The 18,838-nt window shown below is 41.1% G+C and overlaps 2 long non-coding RNA genes and 1 pseudogene across 2 annotated transcripts in view; 1 reads left to right on the top strand and 2 right to left on the bottom strand.

Moving 5' to 3' along the window:
* The window catches only part of LOC113612923 (uncharacterized), a 36,268-nt gene extending 28,917 nt beyond the window's left edge, over positions 1–7,351 (bottom strand). The window contains exons 1-2 of the long non-coding RNA XR_003430021.1: positions 6,974–7,351; positions 5,520–5,597 (exon numbers count right to left, since the gene is read on the bottom strand). This is a non-coding gene — a long non-coding RNA (uncharacterized LOC113612923). The remainder of the gene's footprint in view (positions 1–5,519; positions 5,598–6,973) is intronic.
* Positions 7,352–8,291: 940 nt separating this feature from the next.
* LOC113612920 (uncharacterized) lies at positions 8,292–9,008 on the top strand. Its single transcript, XR_003430018.1, has 2 exons — positions 8,292–8,340; positions 8,917–9,008. It is a non-coding gene; the product is annotated as an uncharacterized LOC113612920 (long non-coding RNA).
* A 3,128-nt stretch (positions 9,009–12,136) lies between these two features.
* LOC113612918 (acylphosphatase-1 pseudogene) lies at positions 12,137–12,468 on the bottom strand (annotated as a pseudogene).
* Positions 12,469–18,838: the final 6,370 nt, after the last annotated feature.

Below are 18,838 nucleotides of genomic sequence, written 5' to 3'. Positions count from 1 at the left end.
TCCCAGGCTTGGGCAACCACTAGTCTACTCTTTACCTTCATAGATTTGCCTACTCTAGACATGTCATATAAATGAAATCAAATAATATGTGGTCTTTTGTGACTGGCTTCTTCTACTTAGTACAATATAATGTTTTCAAGATTCATCCATGTTGTAGCATGTATCGGTACTTTATCTCTTTTTATTGTTAAATAATATTCCATTTTAGGGAATTCCCTGGTGGTCCAGTGGTCAGGACTCTGCGCTTCCACTGCCGACGGCTGGAGTTTGTTCCCTGGTTGGTGAACTAAGATCCCGCAAGCCACGCGGTGCAGCCAAAAAAAAAATTCCATTTTATTGGACATACCGCATTTCATTTATCCGAGCGTCAGTGGATAGACATTTGGGTTGTTTCCACTATTATGAATAATGCTGCTATGAGCACTCAAGTCATGTTTTTGTGTGGACATATGTTTTCATTTCTCTTGGGTACACCTAGGAGTGGAATTTCTGGGTTGTAGGGTAATTCTATGTTTAACTTTTTGAGAAACTGCCATCTGTACCATTTTACATTCCTACCAGCACTGTATCAGGGTTTCGATTTCTCCACACCCTCGCCAAAGCATTCCAGTATCTGTATTTTCAATTATAGACAACCTAGTGAGTGTGAGGTAATATTTCATTGTGATTTCCGATGTGCATTTCTCTAATGGCTAATGGTACTGGGTATCATTTCATGTGCTTATTGGCCATTTTTATATCTTCTTCTGAGAAATGTCTACACAGATCCTTTGCCCATTTAAAAAATTGGGTTATTTGTCTTTTTATTATTGAATTGTAATAGTCTTTATATATTCTAGATACAAGTCCCTTATCATATACATGATTTGCCAAAATTATCTCCCATTCTGTGCCTTTTCATTTTTTTAAAAATTAATTAACTTATTTACTTATATTTGGCTGCTCTGGGTCTTCGTTGCTGCGCGTGGGCTTTCTCTGGTTTCGGAGAGCAGGGGCTACTCTTCGTTGTGGTGCACGGGCTTCTCATTGCGGTGGCTTCTCTTGTTGCGGAGCATGGTCTCTAGAGCGCAGGCTCAGTAGTTGTGGTGCACGGGCTTAGTTGCTCTGCGGCATGTGGGAACTTCCTGGACCAGGAATTGAACCCATGTCCCCTGCATTGGCACGCAGATTCCCAACCACTGCGCCACCAGGGAAGCCCCTCTTTTCACTTTCTTGATGGTGTCCTTTGACGTCCAAAAGTTTTTAACCTTGATTATGTCCAACATATCTATTTTTTTCATTTGTTACTCATATTTTTGGTGTCATATCTAAGAAACTGTTGCCTAATCCAAGACCATAAATGTTTATATCTATGTGTTATTCTAAGAGTTCTATGGTTTTAGCTCTTAAACTTAGGTCTTTGATCCATTTTGAGTTCCTTTTTGTATATGGTATGAGGTAAGGGTCTAACTTCACTCTTCTGCAGGTGGCTATCCAGTTGACCCTGTAACATTTGTTGAAAACACTATTCTTCCCCATTGAATGGTCTTGCCATCCTTGTTGAAAAATCAGTTGAACACGGATGCATGGGATTTATTTGAGTACTCTCAATTCTATTCCATTGATCTATATGTCTAACCTTATGCTAATACCACACTGTCTTGATTATAGTTTACTGTTGAGTTTTGTTGAAAGGGCTTTTTATTTTGTAGATGCAAGTCCTTTGTCAATATGTGCTTTGCAAATATTGTTTCTGTGGCCTATCTTTTCACTCTCTTTATAGGGTCTTTTGCAGAGAAAAAGCTTTTAATTTTAGTGAGGCCCTATCTATCTATCTATCTATCCATCTATCTATCTATCTAGGCCTGTGCTTTTGATGTCAAGCCTCTGCCTGTTTTTGTAAATAAAATGTCATTGTAACACACCATGCCTACCTCCTTACATAATGTCTGTGGCTGCGTTAGTAGCCATGTTGAATAGTTGTAACAGAGACCACATGGCCCACAAAGCCTAAAACAGTTACTATCTGGCTCTTTACAGAAGAGGTTCTTGACCCGCTGCTCTAACCTGCTAAACCTTTACACTCCAGGGCCCTTACACACTCCCTCTGTCTGAAACACTCTTTCCTTGGATCTCCTTCTCACGGCTGGCTCTCCAGTGTTATTCTGGCTTCTGCTCAAATTTACCTTAGAGAGGCCTTCCATGACCATATTATTTAGAATACGCAACCCTCCCCATCATTCCACCATCTACTCCCTTACTTTATTTTTCTTCATAGAATTTATCACTTCCTTCACTAGAATAAGCTCCATGAGGGCAGTCTCAGGCACCAACACTGCCTGTCATATAATATCACTCAAGAAATACTTGAATAAATAAGTGAGTCACAGAGAACTATGTGGAAACCACCTCTTTCCAGGAAAAATAACTCTATTGATATTTATTATCCCATAAACTATTTTGTCAGAGGAACAATTCTTGAATGAAAGAACAATAGGTCTGATTCCCTTCATGAACTGTCTAATGATGTTTATGTGTCATTTTACCTCCATGGCATTCCCTAACATATCGAGCTAAAGAGTTACCTACGGCTGGAGAGCAAGGATGTTTGAAAGTCTTTACATTTGTTTTCTAACTCTGTATTCCTTCCTGATCTCCTCTTGAGCCTGAACTGAAATTCAATGGGTCGATAATAATGTAGGTTATCTGTTTCACACTACAACTGATTTCTCCTGATTGCTCTTGAATTCTGAACCTCTTGATCTGTCTGTAGGGGAACAATGTAGAACAGAGGAAAGGAAAGAGAGCTTCGGCATAAAGATACTGGTCACAGGCCAGCTCTAGCACTAGTTATGTGACCTTAAAAACATATCTCAAGATCTTAAACCTTGTTTTCAGATAGTAACATCTGCCTCACGAATAAATGTATGTAAAAAATAATTAATTCCCAATTATTTAACATCTTCTATATGCCAATGTGAGATTATATATATATCTGTCCCCGGTTCCTGGCACAGAGCTCTTAAAACCCTTGTAATTTCCTGAGTCATAAGAACACTGGGAACATCTCTCATTCTAATGGTCCCTGACACAGGGCTCCTGAAATGCTTGTAAATTCCTAAGTGATAAGAGCACTAGGAACATCTTTTGTTCTGATGAGGTGAGTGTCGATGGGCTCCTGGATGGGGGCTGGTCACCAGCAAGAACAAGCTGTGATTAGAAGCTTGGAATTATCAGCCCACCCCTCGTCCTCCAGAACGGGGAGAGGGGCTGGAAATGGAGTTAATAATTGATCGTGTCTATGTGAGGAGGCCTCCATAAAATCCCAATAGTAGGAGGTTTGGGAAGTTTCCAGGTTGGTAAACACATCACACCGGGAGGGTGACGCACCTCAACTCCATGGGGACGGAAGCTCCTATGCTCAGGACCCTCCCAGACCCTGCCCTATATATTTCTTTATCTGGTTGTTCATCTGTATCCTTTATCATATCTTTTAATAAACTGGTAGACATAAGTGTTTCCCTGGGGTCTGTGATCCATTTTAGCAAATTAATAGAACCCAAGGAGGGGGTCATTGTAACCTCTGATCTATAGCTGGTTGGTCAGAAGCACAGGTGATAACCTGGGCTTGCAACCAGCGTCTGAAGTATGTGTGTATGGGGGTCGGGACAAAAGCAGTCTTGTGGGACTGAGACCTTTACTTGTGGGACCTGGTTAGACAGTGTCAGAATTGAGTTAAATTTTAGGACATCCAGTTGGAGCCACAGAGAATTGCTTGGTGTGCAGAAAAACTGAGATTTTTTTCCTTTACAGCCAAATACTTTGCTAAGTGCTGAGAATATATTATCTAATTTAATTGTCACAATAATCAGCAAAGATCGATGTCATCCAAAGAGTTAATTATAGTGTCTGGCTAATAGGTATAAAATAGGACAAACTTTCACAGCCATTTGCATCTGGCTATGTCAAAATGGCCTTGTCAAAAGTAAAATCACTGTTTTTTTTTTTTCTTTTTTTTTTTCCCCCCGTACGCGGGCCTCTCACTGTTGTGGCCTCTCCCGTTGCGGAGCACAGGCTCCGGACGCGCAGGCTCAGCAGCCATGGCTCACGGGCCCAGCCGCTCCGCGGCATGTGCGATCCTTCCGGACCGGGCACGAACCCGCGTCCCCTGCATCGGCAGGCGGACTCTCAAGGGAAGCCCAAATCACTGTTTTTTTGTTTTTCGTCTTTGTTGGGGTTCAGTTGATGGAAAATCACTATTTTTAATGCCAGTAACAACAGCAACAACTATCTTAAACCTTTGCTTATCCTTAATTCCCACTAAAATTCTGGGGACTCTGTCGTTTAATTTCTCTATTATTGAGATGTTTCGCAGGCACGTACTTCTTTTTTAATAAAACCACCACCACGACGGCGATATACGACATCTTAATAATGATAAGGTTGGCATAATTAGGAAGCCCACAAATAAGAGAGGTAGACTACCCTATGATTTTTGAAATGGAAAAACACAGTAGTATACAATCTTAAGTAGTCAAATCTAATTATTAAATAATTATGCAGCAGGGGGAGCTCGGTGGGAGCTGGGGTGGACAGGAGGCACAGTGGCTTTGCTCACCATTGGTAAAGCGTTGAACACAATTTAAAAAAGGATCACTCCTTGATTTCTGTGTCTCACACCTTGTCCTCACAGTGTTTCCACCAATGTCTTTCCAAAATAGCCTTAACAACTATCATGTAGACCTACCATCTTTAAAAATGTATTGACTTTTAAGATTTTCCAAAAGATGCGATGTTTTGGAAAATGTGCTAAGGAAGAGCAATTGCCTGCCTTGTTCTTCCCCCAACTCTGCTTTCCTTAGTTTGACCAATAAAAAAATTGGGAAAGAATCTGGCAGTCTGATAAGACCGCCATTCAAGATTCCAGTGAATTCCCTGAGAACGAGCTTATTTAAAGTCTTTCTGGATAGATCACATGGGCTAAACCCTTGGCTTCAGGCAATATGTGATTTAGTCACCAGATGAAGCCTACCCTGTCCCCATCCCAGGCCAAAGGGTCATAAATTCTTTAATATCTTTTTGTGACCCTTCATCACAGTGCTTTGCAAGTAATATGACTCAGTAACACTTTAGAGTCGGCTCTATAAGAAGAGTTCTTATCATGGTGCGAATTCAGCTATGATTCTTCACACCTATATAGTCATGGCAGTTTTTAAGGTAATTCCCTCTCGTCCAGTTGTGTATAATTTTACCGAGGCCTGTTTGCAATTACAATGCTGAACATGGATATTTTATCATTTTTATTATTCTTGATGTTAAAGCACAAAATGCCACACATGGCAAATACTAATTAATTGTGAATAAAAATAATATGGGAATGTACCGAGTCTATTGGCTGCAATAGTCTCTCCCACCACCACTTATGTAGGTCCACGTTAATAAGACAACAAAAGTTTAGGGAAACGACAGGTATTGAGATTACTAACATAACTATGACAAAACAAGCTGATACCAATCTGACATAAATTCTTAATACTCACATCCTGTTTGTTGCTCTCCATCTCTCTGCTATACTAAGAATTGACTCGCCCTCCAATTCTTCTTTAAGGTACTGCTTCCTGTAAATTGTAATTGGCTAGTTATTTATTTGCTTTATCTACTTAAGTTCCTTGAGAGATGAGGCTGTGTCAGCCCCCCGACCCACAGGCACACCAATAAGTACTTGTGGAAGTACGTGAAACCTCATATAATTCTAGTGTCTTAGATTAACCCAATTCTGGGGTCCTCAACAAAGCTCTTTCCACTTGTTCAGTAGCCAGTGGGAAGAATTTTATCAAGTAAAGGGAGAGAAAACGGAAAGAGCTGAATATGGTGCAAAATGGAACCTCTATATTTTGAGTCATTGCTCTGTCACCAACTAGCACTGTTTCCCCATCAGCAAAAGGAGCAGGGATTAGGTGAACTTGCTGTCATAAAACTCTGTGATTTAATGTGGCTTATTTTGCCGTATAAAATTAATAAAATATTTGAAATAAACCACCTCCTCACAGCTTCACCTAAACATCATCAGTGAGCTGCAGTGGAGTCAGAAATCAGGACTCTGCTTAGCCGGTTATCAAGTCCGAGTGTTTCCTCCTTGACCAACTCTCCTGACTTGGATGCATAGTTGGGGATCAGCTGAGATGTATGGTGAAACACTAGTGTTATCTCCTGAGTTTATTAGGAGGAAGGGGAGAATTAGGACAGACCATTCCTTTGACTATTCCACAGCCTCCTTATTACCCTTTCCTTTTCATTTCTCTCTGCAGCCCCTGCCCCCCAGTGTCTCTCCTTTCCTCTGTCTGCTAGTTCTTGGCTTCCAGGTCATCATCATTCGGGGAGAAAATAAAAACCCAAAACCTCTACAACTCTTCTAACTCAAATAAATATACTTTTCTTTAAAAGTAAGGTGCTATACTTGCAGTGAATGAATGAATGAGCCATAATTTTCTAAGGAAATTCCAATTTTCATCTTTCAAAAACCTACAGAGTTATCATTTGCATAACACTTAAACTCCTGGTAGGTATCTTTCAAGGCCAGCACAGTTCCCTTTGCCTGGATGGTTTTTCTACGGCTCTCACTTTCTTCAGGTCTTTGGTCAAAAGGCACTTCCTCAGACCCATTCCTTCCCCCACCTGCCATTGAATATGCCAGTCCCCTCCCCATTTCTTACTACATATTTTCTTCATAAGATTTATCACTGTCTGGCATTTTATTACACATCCACGCATTTTCTTGTCTATCCCTTCCCTAGAGTGTAACTCCAGGAAGGCAGGACCATTGCCCACGTCGTTCACTGTGAGGTCTCCAGCACCTGGAGCAGGGCTCGGACACGGTAGGTGCTCAGGAAATAACAAATATTCTCTCAAGTACTCTGAGGCTACGTGCTAGTTTCTCCTGAGCCCTAGGACCCGCTTCTCCCTTAGTCCCGCCCAACCGTGAGTCACCACCCACCTCTACCCGAGCCCAGCTCGGAAGCTCGTCCTCCCGCCTGCCAGCCACAGGGACAGCGCTGCGCACCCACCACCGGGACCGGGCAACGGCGGTTGGGCCCGGCGGCTCCGCTCAACCGCCCATCTCCGGGCTCACCCACGCCTCTCCGCTGGTCCCAGGAGGCCACGCCCGGGGGTGACAGCGATGCCGCCACTGCGCTTCCGCCCGCCCGGCTGCGCGGCCGTTAGGTCCCCCGCGCAGCTACGAGATGCCCAGGATTCTGTTTTGAACGATCCGTTGATGTGGGAGGAAAACGTGACTCGTGGGTCCGGCTGCCTCCGTTAAGCAGGACGCAGGCAGCCACCCCTGGCGTGAGCAGGGCTCGCGCTCTTGAGTCCCCACAACCGCTGCCCCAGTCCTACTCTTCACCTTCGCGCCAAACTGACCGGCCGGGCCGCAGCCCACCTCGCTCCCACCCGACGCCCAGGCATCTTCGAGAAGAGAGCGGGGAACGCTTTACGGGGAAACGACTCTGGGCCCCACCATCCTTGATGCCGCCGTTAAGAGGGTGTTAACATTTCTGCTTTAAGAGATACCGGTTCCCTCTCAGCGCCTCCGCGCCCCGGGGGTGTTGCCCTCAGACCACTCTGCGGGGTGGGCCGGGGTCGAGGCTGAGAAGGCAGAGGGCAATTTCTAGTGGTTCTTTTGGACCCGGTGGCTCTTTTCTAATGAAAAGCCCCAAATGTCTTTCCTTCCACCTCCTGGAAAGGACTCTTTAAAATTTGGGGTTAGGAGTAATAAAGGTCGTCCCACGCTGCCTCGTGGGTGCTGTCCGGGGAGTGGTTGGTGGGCAAGAGAGGGACCAGTGCTTTGGAGATTGTTCTCCCCTTTGTCCCCTACTAACTTGGAATTATTTAGAGCCTCATAGTGATAGCATGGCCTTTCAGCAAGGGCTGAGTCAGTAGTGACAAGGTTTTTTTTTAAAATGTCTGCATTACACTTCTCAAAAGGGAATATTCCCAGTGAGCAATAAACTCAGGAAAAAGGTGTGCATCTGAATTGGTCATATCAGGAAACTCCAAATTAAAACCACAGGAGATGCTACCATACACCCACTAGGATGGTTAAAATGAAGGAGGAGGAAAAGGAAAGAGAGAGAGAATGCCAAATACGGGAGGCCAGAACTTTCATACGTGGTTAATGGGGGTACAAGTTGATAAACTGGTGCACTTTGGAAAATATTTAGCAATATTTATTAAAACAGAACATGTTTTATGTTCTGTATGTATATAATGTATATAATGGAATGTTACTCAGCCATAAAAAAGAATGAAACAATGCCATTTGCAGCAACATGGATGGACCTGGAGATTATCATATGAAGTGAGGTAAGTCAGAGAAGGATAAATATTATATGATATCACTTATATGTGGAATCTTAAAAAAATGATAGAAGTGAACTTGTTTACGAAACAGAAATAGACTCACAGACATAGGAAACAAACTATGTTTACCAAAGGGGAAGTGGGGGGGATAAATTAGGAGTTTAGGATTAACACATACACACTACTATATATAAAATAAACAACAAGGACCTACTGTATAGCACAGGGAACTATACTCAATATCTTGTAATAACCTATAATGGAAAAGAATCTAAAAAATATATGTATGCATACTGAATCACTTTGCTCTACACCAGAAACACAACATTCTTCAATAAGAAACACAACTATACTTCAGTAAAAATTATTTTAAAAAAACCAGACAGAACATATGCCTGCCCTATGACCCAACAATTCCACCCCTAGATATATACTCAATAGAAATGCATACACACGTTCATCAAAAAATAGGTATTAGAATGTTCATCTCAGCAGTATTCATAACAATGCCAGACTGGAAATAATCCAAATGTCCTTTAAGAGAAGAATGGATAATTACATTGTGTTATATTCACACAGTGGAATATTATACAGCAATGAGAGTGAATGTGCTATAGCAACCTGCAATTATATGGATGAATCTCACAAAGTTGAGTGGAAGAAACCAGGTAGGTTCAAAAACAGGCAAAACTAAGCTGTGGTGTCATAAATCTAAATCTGTGGTTACCCTTTGGGGGGTTGTGACTGGGAAGGGACACCAGGACTTCTGGGGTGTGTTCTGTGATTTTGTCGGGGTGCTGTTAACTTTGTAAAAACAATAATCAAACTGAGCATTTTTCCATATGTGTTTTACTTAAAAATCTTTTTAGTTAAGAAAAAAAAAGGGACTTCCCTGGTGGTGCAGTGGTTAAGAATCTGCCAGCCAATGCAGGGGACACAGGTTTGAGCCCCGGTTCGGGAAGATCCCACATGCTGCAGAGCAACTAAGCCCTTGCACCACAACTACTGAGCCTGCGCTCTATAGCCCGTGTGCCACAACTACTGAGCCTGCGTGCTGCAACTACTGAAGCCCACACACCTAGAGCCTGTGCTCTGCAACAAGAGAAACTACCGCAATGAGAAGCCTGCGCACCATAACGAAGAGTAGCCCCCGCTTGCCGCAACTAGAGAAAGCCCGCGCGCAGCAACGAAGACCCAACAGATCCAAAAATAAATAAATAAAATAAATTTATTAAAAAAAGAAGAAAAAAGCCTTAACTATTATTAATTTGTCCAAGTTCTCCTCTATTCAATTCAACATACATTCATTTTATAGTCACTATATTAGTAAATAAGGCACTAGGAGGCACTGTGGAGTCCTGGAATGATGTCTCTGCCTCCCAGGAGTTCATCATCTAGGAGGTGTTACAAATAAAAGTCATTGCTTGGGCGCAGTCTTTAATACTATACTGTTAGGGAAGTCCAAAATAATTCCCTTGGAAGAAAGTTGGGGAAAAGAATATGCATCTATGCAGAGTTTCTGAGTTAGAAGGGCTCTTAAGAGGCTCATGATTTCTCCGTGGGCAGGGACCAGGGTAATCAACTGTCTCACTTTCCCCAGGACTCAGGGGTTTCTCACAACAGGGGACTTTTAGCGCTAAACCCAAGATAGTCTTGGGCAACCTGGTATGGATGCCCACTCTAGCAGGGGCTGAGCCTGATTCATCTTTGAACTTGTTGAAGTTTCCAACATAAAGTCTGGGACATAGAATTGATTAATAAGCTCAATGAATATTTGTTGAAATGGGGGAAAATGTTAACAGAAATAAAGGCACCTGTTTATGTGATGCCAGTGGTTTTCTGGGAGCAGGAATTGTGCAAAATATGGGTTAGGGACAGGTTGAGGAGGGCTTTGAATGCCAAGCTGAATAGTGTGTTTTATATTTTACTGGTAGCCATGGAATGCTTTTGAACAAATACAGTGACATGAAAAAAAATCTGTGTTTCTCCTCATCAAATCTGGGTCACTGAACAGGACTAGATGGCCTAAGTAGGGTTGGCATAAGTCTACAAGTTGAGGTCCATGTAGAAGGTTATTAGGAGTCCAGAAAAAAAAGTTAAATAATAGACTTTCAGACCCTTAAGGGAACTAAGAGCTTCACTAATCTAATGCCTTCCTTATTTAAAAAAAATATATATTTATTTATTTATTTGGCTGCATCGGGTCTTAGTTGTTGCATGCGGGATCTTTCATTGTGGCGCATGGGCTCCAGAGCATGTGGGCTCTCTAGTTGTGGAGCACGGGCTCTAGAATGTGCGGGCTCAGTAGTTGTGGCCCGTGGGCTTAGTTGCCCCACGGCGTATGGATCTTAGTTCTCAGACCAGGGATCAAACCTGCATCCCCTGCATCAGAAGGTGAATTGTTAACCACTGGACCACCAGGGAAGTCCCCTTCCTTATTTTTTAAATATCTTTTCATATTATAGTAGTTCCCTCTTATCCACGGGGGATACTTTCCAAGACCCTCAACGGATGCCTGAAACCGCAGATTGTACCCAACCCTATATATACTATGTTTTTTCTTATACATACATACATACACATGATAAAGATTAATTTATAAATTAGGCACAGTAAGAGATTAACAGCAGTAACTAACAATAAACTAGAACAGTTGTAACAACATACTGTAATAAAATGTATGTGAATGTGATACCATGACAGCAGCCAGCTGCCGAGTGAGTAATCAGCATCAATAAACCGGACCAAGGGATGATTCCCATCCCTGGCAAGACGAAATGGGATGGCTTGAGATTTCATGATGCTACTTAGAGTGGTGCGCAATTTAAAACCTGTGGATTGTTTATTTCTGGAATTTTCCATGTAATATATTTTCAGACAGCGGTTGATCGTGGGTAACTGAAACCTCAGAAAGTGAAAGTGCTAAGAGGGTACTACTGTATATGTTCCTTTTACAAACTGTTTCTTCCATACCTTTTTTCCCCCCTCCTTTCTTAAATGTTAATATTTATCTGTAATACTAATTTTAGTTTGCAATAAATGAAGGCCCAGTGGTAAGGTGACTTGTCCAAGTTCATTCGGCAGGTCCTAAGCAGGTCCTGGTGTTTTTTCTGATTTTCCTGATGCCCAAGAGGCTATGACTCAGTGTCTCATGTTCTCACTCATCAAGATGCCAGTGGTTTATCTTTACTCACTGGAGGGCGTGGGCCTGTGGTGAGGAACAACAGCAGTTTTTTTTCCTTGAGATCTAGGTCTCTTCAGAGTTCTTTTTTTTTTTTTTTTTTTTTTTGTGGTACGCGGGCCTCTCACTGTTGTGGCCTCTCCCGTTGCGGAGCACAGGCTCCGGACGCGCAGGCCCAGCGGCCATGGCTCACGGGCCCAGCCGCTCCGCGGCATGTGGGATCTTCCCGGACCGGGGCACGAACCCGCGTCCCCTGCATCGGCAGGCGGACTCTCAACCACTGCGCCACCAGGGAAGCCTCACAGTTCTTTAAGTATATGAATTATTAACCTAAAAATAATATTGCATGTTTCCACATATTCATTTAACATTACTAAGAACAAAATGCCCTTTTCTCTCATAAACACAATTGTTTTTAAAGGTTCTAATGTGTTTTTGTTGATTAGAATTGTAGTTGTAATCCTCCCGTCATACATATAATATGCAGTAATAATCAAATATCTGATACTAAAATAACTTACTGATAAATTCTAATACTGAACACAGAATAGTTCTATCTCTACTAACAATAAAAAGCAAAACCACTTAGTTTATCTTGGAAAATTTAAATTCTGGCCATTATTTTACAAGTTAGGAATCTGAGTAGTCCAACTATGAGATGCCTTTCTCATTGTAGAAGTTTGCTCTGTCGACGTGCGTTTGTTTTGGGATCCCCTCTTTTTCCAACCATCCCTGCATATGACGCACTTTGGAGATGCAACCTTGAAATTGCCCTCATACTGTGCCCTGGTCAGTATTCTGGACCCAGCCTCCAAATTCCAGCTTTTGCCCCTCAGCCTGAGTATATTTGCGGAAAAACACCCCGTGTGCCTTCCCCCCAGTTTCATAACCCACTGATATCAGGGTGTCCCCTTCTCCCATGCTCATGCTCAAACCCTCCTCGCCCTCCTCTCACGCGGCGGGAACTACCCAGGCGACCACCACGCCAAAGGTTCCCCCAGCCGAGTAACCGACGCGCCGGAAGCCTAGACAATTCTTGAAAAAAATTTTAATATCCTCCCCCTCCCTGGCCCCACCCTCAATCCCACTTTGGCATAAGCAAGATATACCTTATTATGTTAGAATTATTTACAGCCTAGTAATAATTTTCCCATGGTACTTTTATTATTGCAAATACAGCTGCCTCTCGTTCCTCCTCTTATTTCTAAACTATGGCCATAACGATACTGAAGGGCTAGTATGATATACTCTCTTGTAAACTATCTGGCCTAGGAGATCCTGGAAAATCATAAAAAGATGGGATCACTTTGGATGAACAGAAGTTACCTGTTACTGAATCTTGACCCATAGCCCTTGCAGCTCTGCAGTGGGGACAGTTATAATACTGATGGGAAGTCCCTTTTCTGGTCCCTCAATTTCAAAGCACAATTTTTAGACAGTGTTAGAGCTTTGCTGAAATGTAGCTGTAAGAAAAAGTCTGGACTAGGAAAGGAAAAAAAGGTCCATTTGTGCTGGGAAGCAAGGGAATTCCATAATTTACAGTATAGATGGCATCTCTCAACACTCTCAAATAGTCCTTCCTACCCTGGAATTGCAGATTGTAGGTTAAACACCTTATTTTTCATTCACTGGATGTAGAGGATATCTCTTCTCCAATTCCATCTATCTTTTCAATTTTCCTAGGAAGGTAGGTTGAGGGGAAATCTACTTTCAAATTTTAAATGCCTCAGGGTGTTAAGGAGAAAATGGTAGCATTTTCACAGATAGGTAGCTTCCTAGGTAGATCTGTGGGAGCAGATTTATCTTTCAATTTATGGCTGGAAAAACCCAGGTGGTGAGTGTGAAACATTTTTCCAGGATCATAAAATTGGCATATATACCTTTAAAGACATATTTTAAAGGTCTGGCATACTTTGTAAAAGTCTTCTCATTTTGGTTCGGTTCATAACCTGCCATGTATCAGACACTGCTAGACACTGGATATGCAACGATGAATAAAATACACTCCATATCCAAGCAGTTTTCTGTAATGTGATTAATGCCCTTCCTTCAGACAAACTTTTACAGTTTCCTTCACCTCCCCGCAGCCTCTCCAATTATTTTGTGAATGGTTTCTTTAGGAACCCACCTGCTAGGATACTGTGATCCAGGGTCAGTCCTTAACTTTCTGTATGAGAACCTCGGTTTCCCCATCCTTCCCTAAAGGCAAGGCTAAACCCCACGCTTTTCCTTTCTTCTGTCTCTTTCATCCTTTTAGTATAAGTAAATGGGAAGTCTGGGACCAAAGGCTCATATGAATTTAATTATCACGTATATTTTAGAAAACCACGGTAGCCGCTAACTTCGCTGAGTAAACAGGAAACTATCGATCCCACGCAGGAAATGGCCTTGTTTGAGGGCAACGAAGGTTTCGCGGATTTCCCTTTCTCCTTCAGTTCCCTTCTAAACTCATTTCCGGGTTTCAATCCATTTGGTCCTTCACTACAATAGCAGACTCCATCTCACTCTTCCCAATTCCACCGTAGACATCGTCTTTGAGAGAATGGCCAATTGGCCCTTCCCTTTCGTGGACATCTTTACGCCTTGTTTTACATCACGGCAAATCCCAACCAATCAGTAGTTGGGGTGGGAGGTACTAAAATAATCTTCACTTCCTTCCCAAACATCCGCCTCTCGCTTGCGTCATCCTGATAGATTACATACGTAGCCAATCAACAAGCAACCTTGGGCCCGGCCTACCTTAAACCCAATCAATTAAAATGAAGATGGAGAATTGGGCGGAGAATGGAAAACTTGCCCCCTCTTTTGGAAATGGTTTGAAGAGGTGCGTCCGGATCTCTTGAACTTAACAATTTTCGACCAACGATCACTGCATACTGCGTGTCTCAAACGCCCCAGTTCTGTTCCCCTTCGACCTCACCCCAAGATGAGCCCCACCCCTCATATCCCTCCCCCCGCTCGCCCCCTATTTCAGTAGAACACATTCCCATCCTGAATCATCAGGAAAGGATCCAAACCCCAAAGGCCCGTGTTTTACACGTTCCTCCCCGCGCCGGTAGAGTAGGGGGAAGGGGAGACCCTGCAGACCCCGGCGCCAATCTTTCCATTCAGTGTGTCTCTCCTCCCTTCCCCACGTTCCCGGGTCGGAGCTGACACGGGAGTGGGAGGAGCCGAGGGCCTGCTCGGCTTGGGGAGAGGCTAACCCTTCTTAAGGTGGCGCAGAGCTGTTAGGTGGCTGGGCCTCTAAACAACTGGGATGTGACGTCCTCCTGCCTCCCTACTTCGCTTCCCACGCAGTTTCTCGTCTCTGGTCCCCTAACCTTAGTCCTAGTCTTATTTTTAGAAAGAATAAACAGGTTAGGTAGGTAAACTAATGAAACTTACAATAATAAAGTTATGTAAAAGAAATACAAACCACGGAGAGAACTTTTCCTTTACGATGTAATCTCTTCTTCTGTGTTCTATTCTTTTCTTCCGAGATTACCTTTTAAAGTAGCCGCTAGAATTTTTCTGATGCGCAAATGTGGGCTCAGATTTTGTCTGATAAATATTTTTAAGTGAATCATTTGTATGTTTGTTTATTCTCTCCCCACTAGATCTGACGACAGCCTCTAAAGGAATCAAGAACCCTTTGCTTAGAGGTTGCGGGCTACCTCCTAGTCCTTTTACCGAGGGTTCCCTGGAAGCTGGAAAGGCAGAAGTGGTATATCGGGCCGCCTTGCAGTCTTGCCTCTAGTTCAGTCTTCTCAGTTGTAAAATGGGGATACCTTCTAGGTTTAGTGTTAGTACTAAAAGACTTCGTGTAAATGAAAACACACTGTGATCTGAAAGGTGTAAAACAAACATTAGATAATATAAATATAAAGCATGTAATAGTAGTAAACATTTACGGAGTCCTTACTATGTTCCAGTACTTTTAAACAGTATTTTAAAAAAACTATTTATTTTGTAAAATTTCAATCATATGCGAAAGTAGAGAGAATAGTATTAAAAAAAGACAAATGAAAAAAACCCACGTTGTAATAAGCAACACTTGGCTAGTCATTTATTACCTATACCTCTCTTCCTCATCACTTGGTTATTTTGAAGCAAATTTCAGGCTTTTCATGCCTAAATACTTTAGTATGCATCATGAAAAGATAAATATCTTTAAATAATAATAACACAATTCTATTAACATATCTAAAATATAACAGTAATTCTTTTATATCACCGAAGTCAGGATTGAAATTTCACCAATTGCTTGATGTTTTTTCCAGTTGCTTTGTTCAAATCAGGATCCCCCCAAATGTCCATATATTGTATTTGACAGATATGTCTCTTGATCCATATAGATTGTATTTGGTTGCCTTGTCTTTTAAGCCTCTTTCAATTTCTAGGTTACTCTTCCTTCGTGCACTTATCTAAGTGCATTCCACGCATGAAATCACACAGTCCCTCCCCAACACTATGATGTAAGTAATATTATTATCCCCATTTTACTGATGAGGAAACTGACTACCAGATCAGTTAAATGACTTAAGTTCTCAGTTATTGAGTGTCAAAGCTGGGATTTGAATACACAAATTTTATCCACTATACCATGTTTCATATAACACACAGGTCTTTCATAAGTGCTTCCAAAATATGTATTGTGGCATATTGGTCACCAATAGTATGAAGAAGCATTTCACTCAAGGTAGACTAGCACTCATGAAGAATTATATAATATGTTCTATTATTGAGAAGGGTGAATCTTGTACATTTTTATTCCTTGCATGTTTCAGTGACTATATTTTTATTCTGCTCCATATCACCCTCCTTAATAGAAAGTAAATGGAAAATGAACGCAAGTGCTTCTCCCTGTCTCAGGGAAAAAGCAAAACAAAACTAGCTTATCGGTTTCTTTTTTTGATTTAAAAAAATCTCATGAGCAAAAACCATACAAATGCTAATTATAGATATAGTAGAAAATGAGGTAAATTATAATAATCTTTAAGCTTACATCTTTGGTATATATCCATCTATGTGTTTGTGTGTATGTACATACACAAATATATACATACACATACATATATATTTTAAAAAGCAACTATATAATCATATTATACAAATTGTTTTTCCTTTTTTTTTATAAGCATGTTAAACACGAGGTTTATTTTAACTGTGAGTCCACTATGTGCTATACTGACAGTAGATACAGGGCCAGAATAAGGTTGTAAATATTCATACACGTGTAAAAAAACTACAACTTACACATACTTTGTTTACTTGATTGAAAGCCTTGTGGTACATAAAATGCTTTCTATAGTTGATCTCAGCTTTGTTCCCACTGAAGTGAGTTGTATCTGGGTTTTCTGTGCTCAAGACTGCTCAATTGCTGCTGCTGCCGCTGTTGGTTGGTTTTCTTTCAGGATCAAGGTGGGTACTTTCATATAAAATCTTGTTTTAAATTCCTTCTCTGTCAAGTCTTTCCTGGATTCTTAGCTTTGCATAATTATACCTGCAGTGGAACCAGCAACCTAGCCACCAAGATAAATCCTCACACTTCAGCGTCACATGACCTTCTAATTCTACCTTCCCCTTCCCGGGCTCCCTGTGATCCGGCGCATCCGCCAAGGGGACAGTCTCCCTACAAACTTTTTAAACATGATTTTCTCACTGGAATATATTTAGATACATGAAAAAAAATTCGTTCTTTAAAATAATACGTGACTATTGCAAATATCTAAATGGTAAAGAAGACATAAAAAGAAAAACAGTTCCTCTCTAATTCTACTTCCCAGAGTTAAATAAAATTACTCATTTAAAAGCTAAGTAGTATCCTATTATGTAACTGTACCATAGCATATTTAATAGTTACCTTATTAGGGATATTTATCTGACTTGCTACAGTTATAAATAATGCTGCAGCAAATGTCTTGTAGATGTCAAATAAGTTCTTGAGCTTTTTATTTTTCTCAATTTCCAGGAAAAGAGAGTCAAATCCTTCCCTAACTTTCCCATTTTTAGTACTTTGATCTCTCTACCCCTGCTCCTCAAATTTCATATACATAACAAATGTCAAAAAAGGGTTGGAAAAAGAAACATAACAAAACATGTAACACATAGCAAGAAACATTTGATGCCAAATTATCTGTGTATGGGAGAATGAGTTAATGTTTCAAAGAGGAAGGGAAAATACAGTTTTAATCCTGGATATTGCAAGGGTGGAAAGAAAGAAAAGGCTCAATTGGAATTTACTGCCTTTAATTACATTTAAAGGAATGACTTTTAATTCTGACAGCTCAGGAAAATGGAATATAAGTTAAGAGTCATTTGGATTTTGGATATGTTAATTTAAGTCCTGACTTTGCTTCTTACTAATCATCTGTACTCAGAAATAGTCAATGCCTCTGAGTCAGTTTTCTCATCTGTAAAATAGGTTTAATAATAGTGCCTTATGGGATTGGGAAAAATTAAATGTGATAATGCATGTATAGCTGAATTCCTAGCACATTGTAAATATAATGTAATTTATATATATATAGTATTATATATTTAGCTAGAAGACAAAAAAAACCCTTTAATATCTAAATGTGAAATGTAGTGATCAAGCTGTAATCCTGAGTATGCATTATTTTTTTTAGCAATTAAAATATTTCATGGATAATATTTTTGCTTTCTTATTACTTTATGTGACAGAAAGTAGAGTACTTTGAGAAAAGTTTAATAGGCCAGAGGCTGAAATATATAAGAATTTGCAGAGGAATAATATGATTCCAGGAGGAAAAATGGAAAAAAAATGGAAAAAAAACGCCTGATGGCGTTTTTTGTCTTTGGGTGAGGATTATTCTATAAGGGGCAGAGGATGTGAACATTCTGTACTGTGACCTGGTTAAGATTTGTTATAGAATTGTCAAGTGAACTGAACAATATATTTTTTGGAACAATATCCTTTATCCTTTGTATACTGTACAGTTTAAAAAGCATTTTCACATAAATGAGCTCATTTGATTCTTGCAGCAGCCTTATTGGGTGGGCAGGGCGAGCATCAGGATCTCATCTTCGCTAACCAAGATTCCATAGAACGAGGGCCTTGCACAAATTTATAAAGCTAGATCTTCTGATGTTTAGTCCAGAGTTTTCTCCGTTGCACGCTCGTTTTTCCCTTTCTACACTCAGTCATTCCACAAGCATTTACTGAACTCCGGGATGATATCAAGGTAACAGACTAACTTCGGCCCAACCCCATACCCTTTCAAAGCTATCCCAGGGGAAAAAGAAGCCCATCAAAGACATTCCTGAGAAAACCGATGTTCATCTGCGTGTAGAAGACAATGAAAAAAGGTCAGTGTGGCA

The sequence above is a fragment of the Aethalodelphis obliquidens genome, unplaced genomic scaffold (assembly GCF_003676395.1).
Source record: "Aethalodelphis obliquidens isolate GAN/ISIS:26980383/991018 unplaced genomic scaffold, ASM367639v1 scaffold83, whole genome shotgun sequence".
NCBI lineage: Eukaryota > Metazoa > Chordata > Mammalia > Artiodactyla > Delphinidae > Aethalodelphis > Aethalodelphis obliquidens.
Note: the sequence above shows the minus strand (reverse complement) of the source record. Positions and strands in the feature narration are given on the sequence as shown.